The following is a 21774-nucleotide window of genomic DNA, read 5'->3' as shown; positions in this document are numbered from 1 at the left end:
AGCCGCGTTCCAGTGGGAGGGAGCTGATTGCGTGTACAGAAAGTACAAAATCTATACAAATGAAAATACAAGTTAATGTCCTGGGGAGACAAAAGGGATCCTGTCTCTTCCCAGAAGTTGCAAAAGCACAGCCAGGCATGTTTTATGGCAAGGAAGACAGGGACCAGCAGTGAGGACTGGTGCTTCTGGGCAGGCAGTGGTAGAGCGTGGAGAGAACATCCACTGGGTGTGTTTCCAGGGCTGCAAGTTATCCACGCCAGGAAGACTGTTTGTGTTACCTAAAAGACAGAGGAATGTCTTATTGTGGCCATGTGGTCACTGCACTTCATCCATACGTGGGCTCAGGCTGGTGCTTGGACACAGCACAACAACAGAAGCGGTGGAATTTCTCCTGAAATACTCAAAAATTGCTCTGTGGCTGAATCCAGCGCTGGGAGTCCTGGCAAAGCCTCTTGGACATTGGAGGGGCTCATCCATGGAGGTGCCAGCCAGACCGGGGTTTGCAGAGACTGAACTCTGGCTCTGTGAGGTGGAGGGAGCAAGGAGAGGTGGGTGCTGAGTGGTGCTGTGCCAGGGCTGTGCCGCAGCCCTGAGTTCAGCCAGGCCATGGTGCACAACTCCTGCAAAGGAAGACCGTGGGAAGTGGGAGGCTATGGGAAGCCTGTGCTAGGCTCAGGCCAGAGGAATTACTCAAAAGCTTAGGGGTAAACAGGTGCTTAAATTCTTTGCTGGCCCGGGGCCGAGTGTGTACAGCCTGATGTAAGGCATCACTCCTCCATGCGTGCAGCTCCGTGTCCCTGCTGGCACAGGAACACCCTGAGGACACGTGGGCTTGTGCTGCTGCCCCACTAACACCAGTTAGAGAACCTTAAATGGACCACCCTGCTCTGTCCCCACCACGGGGCTGTTTGGGGTTTTTTCCCTTCCCATAGAAGCGGACAGCAGGAGCAAAGCGTTGGGAGGAGTGGGGCAGGTGGGAAGAAGACATCCGAGACTGGAGAAATCCCCACCAAAATTGCCTTTGGATGTGGCAGAGCAGTTCAGCTGGGATTAGCCAAAATGGTGAGGTGCTCAGAGAGGATCTTACACATGCTGATATAGCATCGAGGAAATATTTCCTCTGACACACTGGCAGTGCCTTCTGAGAAACTACTCTATTTCCAGCTCTTTATGGCATTTAACAGCAATGAACTGTGTCTTCTGTATTAATAAATTATGATGTCACTTTGTTTTATGGATTAAGCAATATCCTCTTTGGTTATTTATAATACCAAACGGATGAAAGAAAACTAGAAACAAAGTGATTTCAGATGCTTTCTGCACACATAACTCTCGTGCTACATCCATAGAGCAAGATTAAGATACATTGTTCAAAAAAGGAAGAGGAAAATAAACAAGAGGTGAAAAAAAAAAGAAAAAACCTCTTCTCTCCTCTAGTCATGCTGCTTAGAGTACTGTGTTTTCACAGTTTCCCACCAAGATGTTTTGTCACTATCATTCACTTTTTAAAATATCCTTACAATAACTTGCACTCCCTGGTGTATCTTGCCTCTCAAAGCCACACATAATTATATTTAACCACAGCTTTGAGAAGGACGGGGTGTTCAAGGATCATCACCAAGGTCAGACCAGGAAGAAGTGGCAAAGCTGAGGACACGTTTTACTGATGCCCAGTTAAACATCTACCCTAAAAATTCTTAGAGTGAAATGAAGTTAAATTTTCTTTTCCTTTATGCCCATCCATTTGCCTGGTTCTATCCCACAGATATTTACTGTGGTTTTTCCCCCAGGAAAATCCCTGGGTTAGCACCTGGATTTGTGCTGGCAGCTAGATTTATGATTGCTGTCTTCTCAAAGGGGCCAAAATCCAACTGCTTTATTCATACTGGTTTCAGTGGGAGCAATCGCCTGAGGAGGATGAACAGGATTCAACCCAAGGTCAATAAAATTAACAAGCACTTACCTTACAGCCAAAACCAGCCCTTGCTTATCTCTTGGCCAGAGAATCTCTGGTAAAACAGGTGCCTAAATATATTTTCTGTACAGCAGCTAACTAGAAAAATGAGGCCATGCTCAAGGGCAGCAGGCTGAATATCTCCTACAGGGTATAGGTGGGATGTCCACTTGGGTCCCAGATCCCTGCAGCCCCTTTGAAAATTCCAGCTGGTGCCCAGAGTCCCTAGGGCAGGAGAAGCCTAGGCCAGCTCAGGGGACATCTTCTGTGCAGTGATAGAAAGGTTTGGGTATGAAACCATGAAATGTGGTCAACGTAGAGCAGAGTTGCCTTCTCCCAGCTGTTGGGTCTGGAGTAGCTATGCCACTCAGTTTTTCCAGGAAAAACAAAGACATTAGTTGCCATCTGCCCGGGTCATGCTGAGACAGGGAGCCTCTCCTCAGCTCCTTGCACATTTAAAAGCATATCCATCTTAGAATCCCACCATTTCTAATCTCTGCAGCAATGCATGGTTATTTAGAGAGAAAAATTAGGGGTCAAATACATTGAAAAAATTCTGGGCAGGGATGTTGCTGATTTTAAATGATTGAACAGTGTGTACCAGAGGTTCTTTTGCTGTGGCTAGCCTTCCCTGCAAAGCCAAACACAGAGATCTTACATGCTGGGAAGTTTAATGGGGACGGAGAAAAGAGATGGATGCAGGATTGATCTTCCATACTTATTATCTGAACCAGATTGTGTTTGCTGATTCCACTTGGCATTAACAATTGAGTGTAAAACAGCTGTGAAGGAACTCATAGCAATGACAAATTAAAAGAATTACATTTTTGGAAATTGAAAGATTAAACGAGGATGCTGAAATAACACTAAATTTTCTCAAGTAATACATCTTCCGGATGTCACTTGGATTTTCCCAGCAACACAAGAATAATTATTACCCTTTTATGCCCAAAGGCCCTGATTAAGTATGTTCTTAAATTAAGCACATGCTTGAATACCCTTCCTGGATGAGGATGTTTTTTGATTTGAGCCCAGCTAGCATCTCTCATGTGGCACGCAGTTGTAATTTCATGTCCTTTACACAAAATGAGTCATGTTGCACAGCTTTTCCATGGCCAGACACCGTTCTCTGTAAAACATTGCCTGCTCTTGTTCCTCCCCTTGCCAGAAAGCAGCGCAGCCCGGGTGACGGTGACAACAAGTCAAAGAGCACACACAACACCAGGCGTGGAAAAGGCGAGGTCTGGGCTGCAGCTTTGTGGTGACACAGACTTTCCTACTGCTTCTCCTAGGGCTGGGGACACACAGTGCTCCATGGGACTCCAGATTTTTTCCCTGCTGCCATTTTTGCCCTGGAAATAGAGCGGGCTTGGTGTGGTTGGGCTGCCAGAGATGTACAGGCGCTCACTCCCACATAACCGCGTTTACACAGATATTTCTCCCAGGCATCAGCATCCCGTCCAAGTGCCAGCGGCAGGGTTGCAGCACACAAATCCAGAGCAGCAGAATTAGCAAGGAACAAAGGCTTGAAGAGGCTCTCCTCATTGTCCCAAGGACTGTGGGACATTTGGCTCCCTTTGCCCAAGGAGCAACTCCACAAAACCCGCTGACCCAGGGGCCCCCTCGGAGATGCCACCCCCAGAGCAAGAGCTAGAGTTAGGAGGGAGCCATATGTGCCACACCAGCCAAAGGATCACCACTCTCCAAGCCAGTCTGGGCTAAGGAGAAGCTGAGACCGTGCCTCACCCTTGCTTCTTGTTCCCCTGATCCCCTCACCCCACAGCAAGCCATGGACTGCAGAGCTGGGCCAAGCACTGCCAAGTAGCCAAATCTCAGCACAAAGACTGGGCCAGACTTGGGGGGGGGGGTGTCCCCCATTAAAGCAAATGATGAAAGGTTATCCTTGAAAAAAGGTTTAAAGTCAAGCTGTGATTTCCTAAACCTCGTGCCCATTGACAACAGATAATGACAATGTGTAGCTCTTGAAAGCACATTTGCATAAAACACAAGGCCAATTAGAAACGGGTCCAACACATACAATCCAGGCTGGCTTCTGCCACAGCCACTTTTAAAGTTCAGGTCATCTGGAGGTGAGGCTTGTTTTTGACAGGCTCTTCTGAGGCCAGTTCACGTTGCTTTGTGAGTCCAGAGGCTCTGCTGTGAGTGTTGTGTTGTGCCAGGTGACCTCCAGAGGAACCATCCACCCCATAGTATTCTTTGCATGCACTCCATGTGCCCTTTTGGCATCACTAGGAGTAAGACCAAGGTACAGAGCATTTAAGTTTAGGTGGTTGGGGTGACAGATATGGAAAGAGCTACAACAGGAGTTGTTTTATGTCGGGGTACTCCACCCTTGGAGGCTGCTTATTTAACAATGCACCTTACTCCCTCCATCGCCTCTGACCATGAAGTAAATTTGTGCATATAAAAGAAATCAGTTTGGGAAGAAATTGTTCCTTGCAGTCTCCAAAATGATTGTGCTACACCAGTTTAAATTCCTAAACCTTTGCTTTTGCTTAAGTTCCCTCAGATGCCTCGTGCCTGCGGCTCCTCACCTCTGGCTGTGGTTCCCTGAATCCAGACAGTGGCCCAGGCATTTGTGGGTGTCTCCTGTATAAAACTTAACAGTGCTTAAGCTGTCCAAAATGATCTGACTGTTTCTGCCTCGTCTTCTACTCTTATGGCAGGTTCTTTGGGGTGGAAGGCATATTTTATCACATTTCTGCATGAGGGCTGGAGAGCATCCTTACGGGCTACAACTGACAGTCCCTCAAAATTGGGCTGGGGAAGGAAGAGGTGACAAGCTGTGATACTACACAAAAGCAAAGCTAAGTGCTGCAGCTTGCTCTACACATCACCACACTCTGGTGAGTATTTTATACCAGCCCAGAGACTTTTGCATCTCCCTGAGCAGGGTTAAGGAGTATGAAAAACAGGGATGACCAGTTTACAGACTCTGTGCCCTTTCCAAAGCTGGTCCTCTCTCTCTTCCATGCGTATTTGAAGAGGTTATCATCCATCAAAATACGTTAATGAGATATTACGGCTGTTAGATCTTCTCACCAGGTGTTAATTACTACCTGGTTAAACAGAGGCAGATCCTCTCAGCCATGCTCTTGCTGAGGACAACAATTAAGTCTGTTCTGTGTTTGTGCTCACAGGAATGCATTCACACACCCCCACGCACATGCAGGGCTCAGGATGCTGCCTTAAGCCATATACAGAAGTTCCAGGAAATCTGCCTGTGGCTTTACACCAGGACACAGGCACTGTGGGCTGCAGAGGGTAAGGGTAAGGGCTCCTGCTCTCACTTCTCATTAATGAGAGGGATAAAACAAAGGAGCTTCATAGCAGTGGGTGCCAAATATGCTCAGCGTGTCCCATGCAAGTGGATGCTTTGTAATGAAATTAGAAAGGCCTTATTTTCAAGAGGCACATGAAAAAAACCTGCTTCTGAGCTGGTGTAATGCTACCAGAAGCTCTAATAAGGTGTTCTCTCCAAAGATCCAGGACAAACTTTGTGGAGCATATTCACACGTATCTCATTTCTTGCACTTTCTGGCATGTACAGACACTCAGGGCTCTGTTTCTGCAGCTGGCTCAAGGTCTCACGCTGGCACTCGGGCAGTCTCGCTGTGTGTTACTCACTGCTCCAGCAGTGCTTCAAGGCCTGATGTACTCACACACACTGCAGTTGCCTGGAATACACTTTTGGGTCCTCTGGAAGGCACCAGCTGGAATTTTCTGAGGAGAAGTCAGTCTTTCGAAAGTAAGTGGTTGTTACTTTGCTCCAACCAGGGTCCACCATAAGTGGTGGCTTTTCTCAGAGTCATCTTGGGAGCCCTGAAGCGCCTGAGTGCTGGAGCTGATTTCTTCAGCCCAACTGAAGTTGGTTGCTGATCTTGGTATGGCCAAGATCTGCCTTTACCTCTTGGCTGGTTCAAAGGCAGACCCCATCACCTTCCCTGGAGACAGGAGACTGGAGGATACTGGAGTTCATCTTCTCCTGTCTCCTCCTGAGCTTGTCTTAGCAGCTATAGGGTCCAGTAGATGCTGGGCCATAATCTTCTGCCTCACAAAGAGGTGGTTACTCCCAGAAATCAGAATCCCTTTGCTTCCTGCATTGCTGCATTGATGTAAATCATCTCCACAAATGACCAAAGCTGCCTGGTCTTCATCTGAGGTGAAACAGAGGCCTGGGGTCTGGGTTAGAGCTGTGGACAGATCTGGGACTCTTGACCTCTGCCCACCTCTCCCCTGGAACAGCCCCCTGGCCCTGGAGGTCTCTGCCCTCCACCTGGGCTCAGTTTCCCTCTGAGCAGCAATACCAACATGGCTTCATGTTGTAATGTAAGAGGGTTCTTGAGGACACAGAGCTCTCTGTGCTGCCAGAATTACTGCATGTGCTCCTCCAGATGTTGAAGAATACTCCCTCCCATCCTAAGTTACCCTGGGTATTATATTTCCCTGGCTTGACATTGTTATGAAATGTCAGAGCTTCACAACTTGTCTGACTCTCTTTTGCAATGTCCTCAGGGGAACACAACCACTTCCAAAGCATTGGTTGGGTCGGGCAAGCCCTACGGACTTGCACCATCTTTCCCTCTGTAAGAACCTGAACCATCTCTGCAAGATAGGTGAGGCATAGTGGGGTAAGAGGTGAAAGCAAGATGAGCTGAAAGCAGATATGGAAGGTAGTTGGTGAATTTGTCTGAGGGCTGCCTGGGGAATGCTTTTTGTCCATATTTTTCTGTCACACAAAAGAGGGAGGAGTGCGTGGTGAGATTTCCTGATGACACAGACATGCGAGTGCTTGTCAATACAGAGAGGCCCCAGCCTATCAAACAGGAAGAACTGTGTGACCTCGAGGGTGGGAACAATGGGAATAGGACAAAATTCAATTGTGCCAAATGTAAGGTTTGGCACGAAAGGCTGAAGGGCCAGAGTTTCGCTGGGAAAATAAAAAGTCTCTGGCGCCTTGGCCGGTCACAGGATTGCCTTGAAATGGCAGCATAGCACGGCCATATAAAAAGGTAAATATGAGAGAGGATGAATTGAGTATTTCCCACAGGGGACTGAACAGTATTGGTGATGGAGAAGAAGTACTGGTGGGCCCTGTGAGGAGGCTGCACACAGCTTTATTCATCGCTATTAGAGGAAGATGAACTGCAACAGGACCAAGTGTAACTAAGGGTGCTCGGTGGGGGCCGCAGACCCTACGTAACAATAGGAAGCTGAAAAGGATTGCCTGGTTCAGCCCAGCAACATTAGAGGTTAGAAAGGACACGATTGATCTATAAATATCCTGTGTTAAACTTAAAACAATGTTGGCACGAGGACAAATGGATACAAATGGCCATGAGTGCATTTAGCCTGGGAACCAGAGGCAGGTTTCTGGCCACTGGAGTAGTGAGGCAGAGGAACAGCATGGAACAGCTTGTTGTAAGGCGCTGCAGCATCAATTTTTGAATTGTATCATTTGACATGGGGCTTGAGATGATTGAGTGATGCAGGAAGTGCCTTGCCTTCCAAATCCCCATTATGAGTATGCTTTTGAAGCCTTCTCGCTCATATGGGTGCCCTAACTTGGCCACAGGAGAAAGCAAGGCTGTCAGTCCCCTGACTAGCTGTGTTAGGGCTTGGCATAATCGATCTCCTAATTTGTTAGTGGCAATTATTTTGATTTCACACTGGAGGCTTACATCAGTAACCAGTTTGGGTTTCTTTTCCTTTTTTTTTTTTTTTTTTTTTTTGTGTAGTTAATACTTTGTACTTATATACCATCTTTCATCTTTCAAAGTGCTTTACATACATTAATTATTTAATTCTCCCCGTACCCCCTTTGATCTAGGCAAGTATTATGATGCTCAGTTTACAAGTGGGGAAAGCAAACACAGAACAAATCCTTGCTGCCAGGCTCATCCCACTGAGATTGATGCAGCTTTGTGGCTCGAAAAGGCAAGGAAAGGTTCCATGATGTGCACAGGGTCCACAAGCAATCCAGTGGTGGAGCAGGGTGATAACTCTCCTGGATACCCTCTTGTTCCAAAGGGGGAGAAGAGAGAGGGGCTGCCAGAGAGGGCTGCATGCAGGGCCAGTCATAGGATGCTCCATGGATGATAAAGGACAAGAAAATGATGTGTCCTGTGCTCCAGAGAAAGACCCAGAATTCAGTTTCATCAGAGCATGCAGAACAAATCCATGACAGTGGCTAGGTGACTAAGACCCAAGGAACAGGAATAAACACACATAGTTAGCAGTAGCAAATGAGTAAGAGCTGACATTGATCTGTGTAGACATGCGTTCAGTGGAAGGATGTGAGTCTTCCCTCTCAGTTCAAAAAAACCACCATCTGATGTATTTTTGATTGTTCTTGTGTTGAATGTTTATGTCGTTTTTCAGAGTGACTGTCAGAGGCTGGTTTGGAGATTTCACTGCTAAATAATGGAGCCATTTTTCTTGCAAATTCACAGAGTGGTGCTGCTTGTGTGTTTGGGTTGCTGTGACGATGTCAGGACGCTGCAAATGCACTCTGCCTTGCTCCAAAGAGAAGTCTCACATCCCCCCTCTCTTTTTCACCCTTTTAAAAGGACATTTTCTGTCTTACAGGGGCAAGCAGTGCAGTTTGTGAGGCAGAACAGGAACCTGGGAACAACACACTTGAGGTCCAGTGCTCATTCTGATGCTGGTTTGGTGTCTGACATTGCTGCATCTCAGTGGCCAGTGCCCAGAGTGGGAGTTAAAACACCAGGGTACTGATTTTGACAGGTACTGACTCGTTTTGAGGCCAAGAGAATGTCATTTAGCACTAATAACTCACCGTCCAGCCTTATGGGACAAGGAAACGTGGCCCTGTGCAGCCTCCTCCAGACACAGCAACCACAGCTTGTGACCAGAGCAGCTCCTGTGCTCCTCTGGGTCAGTCAGCACTATAACATAATGTCCTTTTGTGGGGAAAAAACAGGGAAAGGACCTGAATTTAGTCACATTTTTCCTGCAGCAAAACTTCTTCCTGTTCCTGCTAGCGTGAATTCCTTGAGAAGTAAAAATGGCCAAGGATTTTTAATTTCATGGCCATTTCGATATGCTAAATGGTGCCAAGAGAGTCAGTGGAAAATTAACAGAGTTCAAATCCCCACGGAACATGGAAAATGTAGTTAAAATAGTGCTGCTAAAGATTTTGTAATTAGCAAAAATTATTTTAAAGTGTAGCATTTTTAATTAGCTGTCAATGCCACTCACTCCTCATCAGTATTACCCACAAAATTGGCTACACCTAAGACAGTTAAGCTCCTCACCTGCACAAATCCCTCAGGAAACCACAGGTTGTAACTGAGACCCACGGAGCTGCGCACTAACTGAAAGGGAAACTGTGATCATGGAACAATGCTGAAAGCACAGTCTTCTAACAAGCACAGTAGAGTCAAAGATGCAGTTACAATTGTCTTGTTATGTCACTCCCTCCTGCCAGAGATCCTCTGTGTTTCTTACTAACAATTTCCTATTACTCATTCCTTAGGACCTGTGTTAAAGCAGGGTTCTCCTCTACCCCATTCTAGCTCATCCCAGCTCATTGCACCCACGAGCTTCCTCAATATTTGGTAATGATCCTTAATTCCAGAGAATCTTGTTCTGCAGTTATGGACTCATTCTTCTCTTCGGGCCCTTTCTCTTTGTTTGGGAAGTCCCACAGTGTGAGAAGAGCAAAGCAGCACACCTCAGTCCCCAGCCTGGCAAGGTGTGCAGGGCAGTGGTTGTGTGAGAGTAGACAGAGGCTGCCCAGATGATGAGAGAAAGGCTCTCTTGAGGACTCTCAGTGTAGCAGGTCCACAGGGTGCTCAGGTGTTTATCTCCAGGTAATGCCAGTGGGATGTCCCTCCCTAAATGTGCCTGGTGAGATGGGTTGAGGCCTGTCTGAGGTCATATGGGCAGCCTTTGGCAGAGGTGGGAGCTGTCCTGCTGCTAGCTGAGCCCACACAAGTGCCTTTACGACAAGGTCATTCATGCCTTTAATCCCTCTGCTGCAAAGGAATTCTTAGCTGTATATTAGAAACACTACGTCCAGGGAAGTTTAAACTTCAGTTGCCTGCTCATGTAGCACTGTTGCCGTGACGTTTATAAAAATCAGTTCACAGGCAACAATCAGACAACAGAGAGAGACAATTATGATGAGTCTGTCCATGTGGCTGAAAATCCACTGACCATCCTGTGATTCAGGACCACCATTCATAGAGCTGGACCCCATCAGTGCCAGCCTGGGGGTTCTCAGGTATCCAGACAAAAATTGGTGGGTTGATGGCAAACAGTGGGGCCCTCTCCTAAACGTCTCTTCTATGCCATTGCTGCACAAAAGGCAAGGGAGAGTATTTCTTTTAGGATACGCAGCAACATTCGTGAAATCTCAACTGGTTTCAAATATGGAACTTCCAGTTCAAGCTATGTCGAAAAACGCAACAAAAGGTTGGGGGTTATCAGTATGTCATAACTAAAACTACAGGAAACTTCAGATGGAAAGGCCAGCTGTGTGGGATGAAGAAAGCAGCAACAGATATCTCTTTTAAACCACCTTTGGACAGTGAATTGAATTCGCACAGGTCAGTTCAATCCTGGCACTTCTAAACCTCTCAATAATTCACTGCGCAGCTGTAAAAATTTCTATCACAACTTTCTGAATGTAGCTTTTCAAATCACAAAAGGACAGAAATCCCATGGTCTCATGCCACTCTGGCAGTCCCATGGCTCATTAGGAGGGCTGTAAAATCAGAAGGTACCAGGTGAGACACCTCAGACAACCCAGGGACTGGCAGCAGCAGGGAGGTGGTGCAGGATGGGAGGCGATGGAAAGACCCATGGCAAACCCTTGACATGACATCGAGCCCTCATGCCAAATTTCAATCCCCTGCTCTAAAGCAAGGCTGTGCTCAAGCCATTCAGCGAAAAGGTCACCAGAAGCACTTCATGTGGTGCAAAACAGTTTCTTCTGCCCTCTCCTCTTGTGCTTGGTGCCAGGCGTTGGCCCAGCCCATTTGGCTGGATCTTTCCCTCAAAGATGTCAGAGGCAGCCATACAGCATGGAAAAAATCACCTCAAAATGCTTGGCAAAGCTTTAGTTGACTGAGAATGGGGCTGTATAATGGGATGTCTTGAGTAACTTGAAAAGCAAACATCTCTACCAGAGCTGCCTATAGTGCAGTTGCCTGTACAAGGTGTGTAAATGCCTTTTTGTGTGTGTGTTTTTCCAGCTGCAGTGTGTTCACCCAGCCTTAAAATTATGTCAGTGGTATCTGTGACTGTCATCTGCCTCCTGCCAGCACAGGCCACTTTATATGGGCGCAGTCATGGGGAGCCGTGCCCTTGGACAGCCACTGCTCCGGGAGCATCCAACCTTGAGCTAGAACTACAAGGCAAAAGCAAACCCAGCCTTTTGTCTCAGGCATCCATAAGCAGCTTGCATGGGCAACAAGAGGGCCTCCTCTACAATGACAACAGTGTTTTCTGGCAGCTCCCTGCTGGCTTTGTGTGGTGTCCAGAGCCCAGAAGCTCTCCTCTGGGCGGCCACAGCCCAAAGCTGAACTGGGAACACTGGAAGGATCTGTTCTGCTCTCACAGGCACTGTCAAAGGGATGCTCCCAGCCAAACCCTCACTCCCATGGCTCTCTATGTGCCACGTGAATACCATGTCGGTGCTAGATTAATTTTTTTGTCTCTGATAGCTGCAATAGCTTTTATAATCCCTCTCCTACTCTTTTTACACCTGTTCCATCAGCCAGGGTGGCTGAGAGCAGACTGCCTGCTGCCAGCACAATGGATCCCAACCAGGGATTATAGACATGTACTTTCCTACACAAAATGAGGTCTCTGGTGCAAGGGAGGCCTTGTGCAGCTGTGTAAGGAGTCCTAGCACGGGCAGGTCGATGGTCTCAGTGACACTGGGAAGGTGAGGGTGGAGGTCTGGCTTGCCAGGGTGAAATAGAAGTTGCAGGAGGGAATTGCCAGACCCTGTCTGATGTCCCTGCTGTAGGTCTTGGCTCAGATCAGGGTAACAAAAACAAATCTTATTAGTAACTTGGCTGAGACATCTCCTGATTTCAGCACAGTTTTATCTACAGTGTGAGTCCCTGTGCCCAGACCTCAAAAAAATCCATACCACATCTGCAGTCCTGGTGAGGAGCAGTAAAGAAGGGAGAGGGATGCCCAGGAGGGCAGGGAATTGTGTGCCTCGAGAGCCAAAGAGATTCCTGCTCAAGAGGACTGGACAGCTGTTGTGCAAAGGTGGATCATGGGGTGGAAGGGAATATTAATAAAGGTGGTACTGACTGATGGATACAGAGAGCAGAGAACAAAGCCCAAGGGAAGCTGGGGCAAGAAAGTCCAAGGAATGGGAATGGGAATGGGAATGGGAATGGGAATGGGAATGCTTGATTTGATTTTAAAAATGAGCAGTGAGTGGCAGGAGGAATGGGGATGTGCTCAGCAGTGCATTACAAGGCTGGGATTCACTACCACCAGAGATTGCCGAGACGCAGAGCTCAGGAGATCTGAAAAAAATGCAGGGGCATTTATAAAGGTTGTGGATATCTCCAGGGTTACCTCACTGGAAATAATCAAGCAGAAGGGATATAAACCAGAGTTCTTCAGGGGACATGCCAAGTGATATGTGCCTAGGGTTAGGAAAGCATTTCCCTATAAGCAAGTTAGGATTGGCCATTCTGGTGTTTCTTGTTCTGGGTTTACAGGACTTGGCAACTGGGCATCTTCAGAGAGAAGAGAGGGGAGTAGATGACATGAGAGCCCAGTCCAAGGCCGCAGTCTCTCTGGTCCTGTGTCCTGCTGCATGAGAAAGCATGTGAGGAATTATAATTCCCTTTGGACATGTGACCCAAATTGCAGCGGGAATTTGCATTCCTGGTGCCTGCTTCCATTTCATGTCTGCCCCCCGCTGCACAACAACACCTGCAAGAGGGTTTTAGCCTCACTGAGAGCACAAGCTCAACAATCTTTTCAGAGCCATTAAGAGAATCTACAAAGGAAACTGAAAGGTAAAGAGGAGTCAAAAATATGTCAATGCTGTGTAAAAGCTTATCCATACAAAACAAACTTGCTCAAAGAAAATTCAGCTGTCACTTTAAAATCTGACATTAAGTTTCTCAAATCACAGACCTTAATCAGGAGTAATACTTGAAGAGGAACAAAGAGAATTCATGATGAAAAATCAGGACAGTTGAGTGCTAGGCTCAGCGGGACTAACTGCATGACAATATGGATAAGAATGATAATTGCATTAGTTTAGCCTGAAACGACTGGCCAGAGCTGGTTTTTTTGGTCAGCTGAATTTCTGTAATGGCTCTATGTACTTTCTAAGCAAACTTGGAAGGAGGATTACAAATAGATTATGACATGTCCATCTACTCTCTTAGGGGAACAGAGCATTTCAGAAAAGCATCCTAACATTGGCTTAGAGCTCTTTGAAATGGGTTAAACCAAGAGCCCCTTATGGGTGCTTTTAAAATGACATTAAGAGGTGAAGGTAGCTCCTACTGATGAAAGTTAGAGGATCCAAACCTGTTGGAACCCTGGGTTTAGAGAATTTAGGTTTCTGGGATATAATAAACAACTAAATCTGAAGAACAACCTACTGTCGTCTGCCTTTTAATCCAAACTCTGAGTAAAAGGACTGGCGATTCTCCCATGATGCTCTCACTTTATTCCACACACTGTACTTTGACCCCAAGCCTCAGTCAGACCCTCCCCATGGTGACATTCTCACTTAATCCAACTTTTACATCTTAGTTGCTGTTTTAAAAATCGGGATGACTTCAAACAGGCACTAATCCTCTGCCTGTTAAAAACAACAAGATACCTCTACCTGAGTCTACATTTTCTGCAGTTGGAAACTGTGGGTTTTTCTCCCAGCTCTACAGTCAAATTCTGGTTCAAATTCCATCCCAGTGATCCCAGTCCCAGCTCCAGCTGCCAGCTCCTTGTTGCTGAGACCTCCTGTAACACCTGGTGGGAACAGTTGGGGGTTCCCAAAGCAGTGTTGTCCCAAAACAGTGCCCTGTGAGATCGAAGACAGGGGAAGTAGCAGCCAGTCCAGATGGGTGAGAGAAGGAAGACATTCCCCCACAGCCTGTATCTGGACCACTGCTCTCACCGGTAAGCATTGCTCTGATGGAACATTAATTTGCCCTTAGCAAAACCTGGAGCCTGATCTGGGGAGCATGAATGAGCCAAGGGAGATGTGAACTGCAACAGAAATTGGCTGATCGTGGCAAATCTGCTGCTGTCCCATTGCAGCATCAAATACGTGGCAGTGCTACATCTCTTAGTGCTGCACAGAGGGACAGCAGCTCTGTAGGACTGGCCCGTCCCCATTCTTGGGGCAGGAGGCAGCGAGCCCTGTGGCAAAGGCAGCACTAGCAGGGACCAGGCATCTGGGACTGATGCCTCTCTACAAAAGGGAACGAGTTACATGTACTTGTTCTGCGCAAAATAACCAAAACATCTGTGCCTCTAATTCCTCCTTGAGCAGCGGCAGCTCCAGCGCCCCGATCCCGCAGGCAGCAGAGCCCTCCTGCAGGCAGCCAAAGCGGCGGCGGCTGCTGCCCGGAGGTGGCTGTGCCCGGGACACCTTTCCCGAGCAGCCTGGCTGCTGTGCAAGCCGCCGGTGGCTCCGCGGGGCTGGGCAGCGGCCGGGCAGGCAGTGTCTGCTGTCACAGAGGCCGCCTTCGCTGCGGCCCGGCCAGCACACGCAGCTCCGATTGCAACACAGCCCGCCTCGCTCACTGGCTGCTTTTATTCGTCTTCCTCAAAGGCTTAAATAAACAAGAAACAGGTTAAAAACAAAATCTTGGCCCTGGCCCCTTCCTGAGCTGGCTGTTCCATGATGGCTTCCGGCCCCGCGCGCGAGCTTCCCGCTGCAGAGGGAAGCGGCGCCGTCCTGCAGCTGCCTCGAGTGGGAAATAAGGCCACGTACCTGCCTTTGATAGCGGTGCCAGGCCACTGGAGCAGCGCTCTCCACACCATCCTGGTGCTTTCCACATCGACTGGGAACTCGAGTGTGCTGTTGGGAGCTGGAAGAAGTTTGCCTTCCCAGGGCCATGGCACATGGTGGACGGTCCCTGCCAGACGGGTGCTGGCTCCACGTAAGGAGGCATTTCCAGAAGAAAAGCCCCACACACCTCTCCAAAGCCTTTTTTGAGGGGAAGGGGAACTTTATTCCACTTGCAATCTCTCATGAACCTAAAAACAATCTTGGAGGAGCCCACCAAGCCAAGAGCTTTTGCCCTCAGGACCTGCGGCGCAAATTGCACTGGAGTGAAGCTCCTCCGGCCGTTTTGCTGAAGGGACATTGGGAGCTCATTGCAATGACCCCCTGCTCGAGGTCACGCTACGACAGCTGGGCAAGGCTCCCAGGGCTTTCAAAACACTTCACGTGCACAAAGTTGCCTCACAGCACCTTTGCAATGGATGTTTTCTATTCTTGCTGTTCAGAACTTTTGGAAACAGATAAAAAGATGCCAAGGTACATGATGAGACTCCGTGCCAGCCACTGTGCATTGCTTCCTGCCCCAAGCTCCCTATTTTCTTGACAAGGCCCAAATGATTTTCCTTGCAGAGCATTTGAGGTCTGGTTTTCTGTGTGTATTAAAGAGCTTTATGTCCATCATGTTGCTGCTAAAACATGCCACTATCTAGCGCTGGCAATATGTTACTGACTAGGGCTTTAGAGTGTTATAGATAAGTTATGTGGCGTTTTCCATTTAAATTAAAATAGATCAAGCTAAACTCAAGGGAAACTGATAGCTGCACTTCCATTTTATTTCATTCTATTTCCTCTTTATGACCAATGTTACGCTAATAATCAAAACTTTGATTATAGGTCCCTACGGCACCATGTTGCACACAGGCCAGACTGGAAACTGCCTCCAGCTCTCCTATTGCCAGGGTTCCAACTGCCAGACAGTGGCAAAAGCAAGGTGATTGATATCAGTGTGGCATCTTGGGGTCTTTTTCCTCCCTCTACAGAGAAAGTCTCTGCTTCTTGTATCATCTGGCCTGAATTCTCCAGACATGAATATACAGATCTGAAATTTGCCTGCTTCTGGCATCTGTTGCTGGTGCCAGTGGGGATCTCAAACTGCCAGGGTGGATTTTGCCATTCTGAACTGCATCCAAGTGCTTTAAGGGGACTCCTGCTGTGGAAAACCCCAGAAAGGAGGCTAAAAAACCCAGCTGTTGAGGGTAGTGCTCCTGGGTGTGGATGGACTGGCCTCACAGAAGATGGAGACGTAAAGGAGACACACTGTCCTGCTGCAGGCACCCAGCTGCTCACCCCCTTCTGCAGAGCCTCAAGAAACTCCTCTAAATGGTTTTGGCTACACCAAAAAAAAGGTGTTTAAAATGAAAAATATAACAGGAATGATAATGCTAATCTGCAAAATGGGAAGCTAATAAAAAACTCTACGTTTTCTTGTCCCCCTCAGGTTTGTGGGGCTAAGGAATCACGGAATCATAGAATGGCCTGGTTTGGAAGGGACCTTAAAAATCATCTAGTTCCAATCTCCTTGCCATGGATGGGTATGAATAGGAATGTGGTAGTGGTCCTGCTTGCCTGACTCTACCCAGCTGAGCTCCCACATCTCAGCTCAGCTCCCAGGACAGGGGCAGGTATTTGTACCTCACAGTGCCTCTGATCATCAGGAAAAAAATGAGCTGGTCAAGATCTTATTGCCTTGCTAAAGACTTCACACACCGGGGGTTTTAAAGAGTGGTTTGTACTACACAGGAAATCCCACAAGTGAGACCTCCTTGCAAAGGCCTGGACCATGTGCTGAGATCCATGTGCAGAACTTTGGCCACGGCTGTTTTAGGATAGTCACAGAGTGAAGTTCAAAGAAAGTACTGAAACGGCTGCATGGCTTCTTCTCCTCGCAGCAGAGCAGATTCGTGGGGACCTGCTGCCTGCCCTGCTCTGAGTGGGAGGGTGGGGTGAGCATCACCCACTGCTTTGCCTGGCTTGGATGTCATGCCTCACCTGCTCACTTCCATGAGTCCTGCACCCCTCCAGCCTATGGCTTCCTCCTCACACCTTGTTAGGACAGCAAAGGAAGCAAAGGGCGATGAAACAGAACACTGACCTTTTCATACTGACAGACCTCTTCCAACTTTGACATAAATTCATGAGCTTTAACGGGCACATGCTGGTGCCTTGGGTTTGGTGAATGCCTTTCGCTTTGCCAAGGCCACCAGCAGGCATGGCAGGTTTGTTCTTGGGGTCTGGGATGCAAAGCATTTTTATGAAAAGATGATTTGGACCCTCACAGCTGTGGGATGTGTGCACATGTGTGTGTGGCGATGATGGAACAGCAACCTCAGCAATGCCTGGCTGTGGACAGGGGTCCCTGGTGATCCTGCTGGGGTCCACAGGCTGCACACCACCTTCTGCCTGGGAGCCAACACTAAGGCCAAGCCGTGGCAGCAGTGGGTGCCAGCACACCCCACAGGTGGGCTGTGTGTGGGACACTGTCCCATCCTGTGATGCACCCTGGGCTCTTTTTCCAGCACCCTGCATCCCTCCCCACCAGGGTGAGTGTCCCTGCTGCTCCTGAGATAAAAGCACTGCTCCTGGGGAAGACCCAGGGTCACTGCCACCCTCGCTGTCCCTGCCATCAACGTGGGAGATCGGGACCCAGCGTGGCCTGGGTGGGCAGGGGTTCATTGTCAGGATGTGCCTCGGGCACGGCGCCTCTGCCCAGCCCTGCTTTCTGACCGCACAAAGAAAACATTTGCCCAGACACAGCCCGGCCCCTTGCCACGTTGAAAGCCTGGCTGCCGGCAGCTGGAAGGGGTCATGCGATGCCTCCCCAGCAGGGCACAGAGCACAGCACTGGGAGACGAGTTAAACGAGGCTGGGGTTTAGAGCCTTCCTGAAATCCGTCCTCATAAAAGGCAGCTGTCTGGAAACCTGCTCATCGAGGGGAGGAGAGTCTCCCTGTGAAGAAGGGAGGCTTGCCAAGCCTGCCACCACGGCTGCTCGCACGCAGGCGATGCTCCCGCCCCGGCTGCAGCAGCCTGGTAAAACACCAGGGAGGTGAAAACTGTGGCAAGTGACCCTGCAGGCAGGATCTGCAAGAGCTCCAGAGCCCCACACACCATGGGGTAGCTCCCTGTGGTACTGCACACCCCAGGGAGCACTGCCAGCACAGGGCACCATGCTGCCATCTGGTCTGGGAGCAAAGGGCACGCTGGAGAGAGCAGGGAATTCAGGCACAATGTTTGAGGGGGTATTTCCCAGCTGGTACAAGGTCCAGAGGTATCCTGGATACGTCCTGACAAACTAGGATGGGTCTAAGGGCTGACTTATCCCTCTGGGATGGTGGGTTTGAGTGATCATCACACATGCCTGTCCCTTCTCCTGGGTGTCTGTGCCGAGCTCCGTGCTGTTGTGTTTGTGGTCTGGGGCTGGACTGCACTTGGTGCCTATGCCTATGGAACACTTTGGCTTTCCAGTCTGGCGCTGTTTATACAATGCAGAGGACTTCTCCTTGCTTGCACATTCCAAGTAGATCTGGGGTGGTGGCTGAAGCAGACAGGCACCAACAGATTCCCCGATTTCTCGTCCTGTCCTTCTAGCTAAAAAGCTCAGCCCTTCCCAACCAGAACCCAAGAGGACTCAAACAACAGGAGTTTGGCTCTTTGCTCAGAGCCAGCCTGCTCCAAGTAGCATCTGTACCCAAAAACACACACTAGGCTTCTCCTCTGGCTTCTCTCACATCTTCTTAGGACTCACCTGTCTGCAGCTAAGTGTCTGGAATGGGGTGGTTTCTGTTTCATAGAGGAGGGAGACTGTTCTGCCTGTCTTGCACACTTGGATTTAGAAGGACTTGGCCCCCCTCCCACACCTGGCCTCTCAGACTCCTCCTTTATTCTGAAGGAGCTGAAAATGACAAGGCTCTAATAAACCCACCATGCTGAGAATGAGGGAAAATAATTTAAGAAGTGATGAATGACACATTCTTACTTACTGTAATTACACAGTGTGCTTCAAGAAGGTATTTTCCTATCTCTAATCCAAAACATTTGCACTCCCCTTTCTCGTAGTTTTCTGCTCCTTGATTCCCTTCCAGACAGCTACTCCCAGAGTGCCCTCAAGGTGCATTCAGCATTCCTGAAAGTCTCTGCCCCTCTGGGGCTAGCAGGGAGGAAGGGGATCTGTGCTTCAACTTCTCCAGCCTCAGCTTTCCACAGCTACATTTGCAGTGAGGGAAGAACAGAGGAAGAGTGAAACCCTGAAGTTTTGTTTGCCCAGAGTGTTTTTTTCCTATTGCATTTTCTGATGGGCATTGTGACAGCCTGGGACCCCACGACAGTGGGTAACCACCATAAATATCCAGGTCAGTACCGTATGGCCTTATACAGCCAGTCCAACAGTGTTGCTCTAGGTTTATCCTTTTAAAGACTCTCACGCTGTTTTTACTAAGACTGTAAAATATCCCAAATTTCCATTTAATTAAAAAAAAAAAAAAAGGAACATGTGCTTCTCTGCATGACCCAAAACTCTTTCTTCTCCCAGAAGTCCATAAAAAGGCATAAAAAAATCCTTAGGTTTTCATCAAAATGGTGAGGAAGTGCTTTGCTTCTCCTGGGGCTTCCCAAAGGACTGGAATATGCTGGGTGTTATCACTTGAGGCAGTTCTGAGGAGCAAGCCACTTGACTGGAAGAGTCTGCAAAAAAAAACCACCCCACCAACCCTTCAGGCTGTGGTCACATGGAGCTGTTTTAGGGATCCCAACCACCTCACAGATCTGCTGAAATGTTCTGGATTCAGTGTTTCTCCCTCGAGCTTTGTGCAATCCTCCCATACCTCCTAGGACTTGGAGGGAGAGGACATCTTTCACTTGGACATCTGGCACTGGTGTCCTAACAGACAAGCTCCAGGGCATTTTGTGAAATAGTCTGCAGCTCCCAGAAGCTGCTTCAGACAGAAACCCAAGGACACCAGGCAATGCAGCCCATTAATTGAATGAGTCTGTCAGATACTGTTTCATGGGGTGTCTCTGTGTTTCTGTGGGAATGTTGTTTGCAATAGGGGCATTCATCTCCTGCATGTATTTTCTACAACCTTCCTGATTCTTAACCAGTGTCGGACTTTTCCCCTTAGCTTAGCTAAGGCTTGTCGGAAATGTACAGAAAAACTGTGTGGTTTAAAATGTTTGCCAGCTTTAAAGTAATAATCTCAGAACGTCCTGCTCCAGACATCACCTAACAAAGTGCTCTACAGGTTGTTTCCGTGCACTAGAAATTTTATGCCATACTTGACCTTTCACTCCAGACTTTTCCACCATGACCAGAATGCTTTTCCCTTGGTAGCCCACACTCCACTGTGCTCCAAATGTATGTGTATCGTGCTCTAGGACAGTGGAGTTTCCCAGCTCATTTTCTAGCTGTATCCTACTGGGATTCTTTCTGTGATGAACCTTCAGGAGCCCACATTCCTTCTCTGGCACTTCCCTTCCTTGGTTCTCCTGAGTGAACTGGAAGTATTTGCACATCTACAAGTGGTTCGAGAGGAAACAAGCATCTCCCTCTCTGCATTCATCCTCCTGAAGAATAAACTCTTCAAAACACTGTTGCACTGCATCCCAAAGGTTCTGCCTGGATTAGGCGTCCCTGCTACTCCACTTATGCCCAGAGGTGTAGTTAACTGTGCAGTTGCAAAATTGCCGTTTTTCTAAAGACCTGGGCAAATTGCATCGGGGAATCTTAGGCCCACAGAGTGAGCTAGTGCAGGGATTCATGGCCTACCCCTATTACAGTTCCTCCTGTGCAAATACCAGCAGAGCTCATCAGTAAATTTAGCCACTGGCAAGAATTACACAGGTGGAAACCGCTAAGTCTCATTCTGCTGGCCACTGAAATGCTCTCCCTCTGTCATTGTGCCCGAGCAAGGTTTTGCAATGTTAGCACATCTACAAACAAACCTTCTGTAACAGGAGCAGAGTCCTGTGGACCTGCAGCTCTGGGGAGCGGGCCAGCTCCAGGCAGTCTCGCTTTTGCTCTTTTCAGTGGAAATTCCCCATCACCAGCTTGGGCAGCAGGCTGAAGTTACCTGCTCTTGGAAAAACTCCCTTTCCTTTGGGACCAGTTACAGACTGTCAGCCTTGAACTTATCACAGGCCATGTGTAAATGCACCTACCACTTGTTCAAAGGTCTCGGTGTGCACCCATAAATAGCCTAAGCACAACAGACCTCTCGGAAGGTTGAGGCCATCCAAGGCCTCCTGTTGGCATGGTGTGCCCAACCTTCTCCACCAGCCTCTCCAGTGCAGCTGGGGCTTTGCATAAGCCCCCAGCCATCACTAAATTGCCAGGTCAGGCTTTGCTGAGAAAGCAATGTTCCCATCTTTCTTTTCTTTGTCTTTTCTGCCTGTTGAGATACAGCTTTCAGATCTGTTGTGGCTGAGCAAACTGAACCCATCATCCAAGGGGCCTCCATGCTCAGACAGAGCTTCTTTCCAGGGACTTCAGAGGGGGAACTTAGGGGGAAGATTGTTTTACTTGTTCCTGGTTGATGTTCCTGGAAGGCATCCAGCAGACAGATGGAGATCCTTTCTGTTTCACGTACACAGGATCTCACTGACCTGTTGGGGAAGAGTCTCTGAAGGTCCCAGGATTCCAGGCAGGCTTCAGACTCCCCCATCAGTCAGGGCTGGCAGTGACCTCAGAGTGGAGCCACCTTTATATTTTACTGTCCTCAAAGGCAGGACAGGTTCTCAGCTACCTGCAATTTGCTTCACTTGAAACACACCTTTAAAGG

At 48.4% G+C, this 21774-nt stretch overlaps 1 protein-coding gene across 1 annotated transcript in view; it reads right to left on the bottom strand.

The window, feature by feature from the left end:
- Nucleotides 1-21774, bottom strand: part of SSPN (sarcospan) — an 84520-nt gene that overhangs the window by 19857 nt on the left and 42889 nt on the right. The window lies entirely within an intron of this gene.

The sequence above is a fragment of the Corvus cornix genome, chromosome 1A, assembly GCF_000738735.6.
Source record: "Corvus cornix cornix isolate S_Up_H32 chromosome 1A, ASM73873v5, whole genome shotgun sequence".
NCBI classification, from domain to species: domain Eukaryota; kingdom Metazoa; phylum Chordata; class Aves; order Passeriformes; family Corvidae; genus Corvus; species Corvus cornix.
The sequence above is the reverse complement of the archived record's forward strand: the minus strand, read 5'-3'. Positions and strand labels throughout refer to the sequence as shown.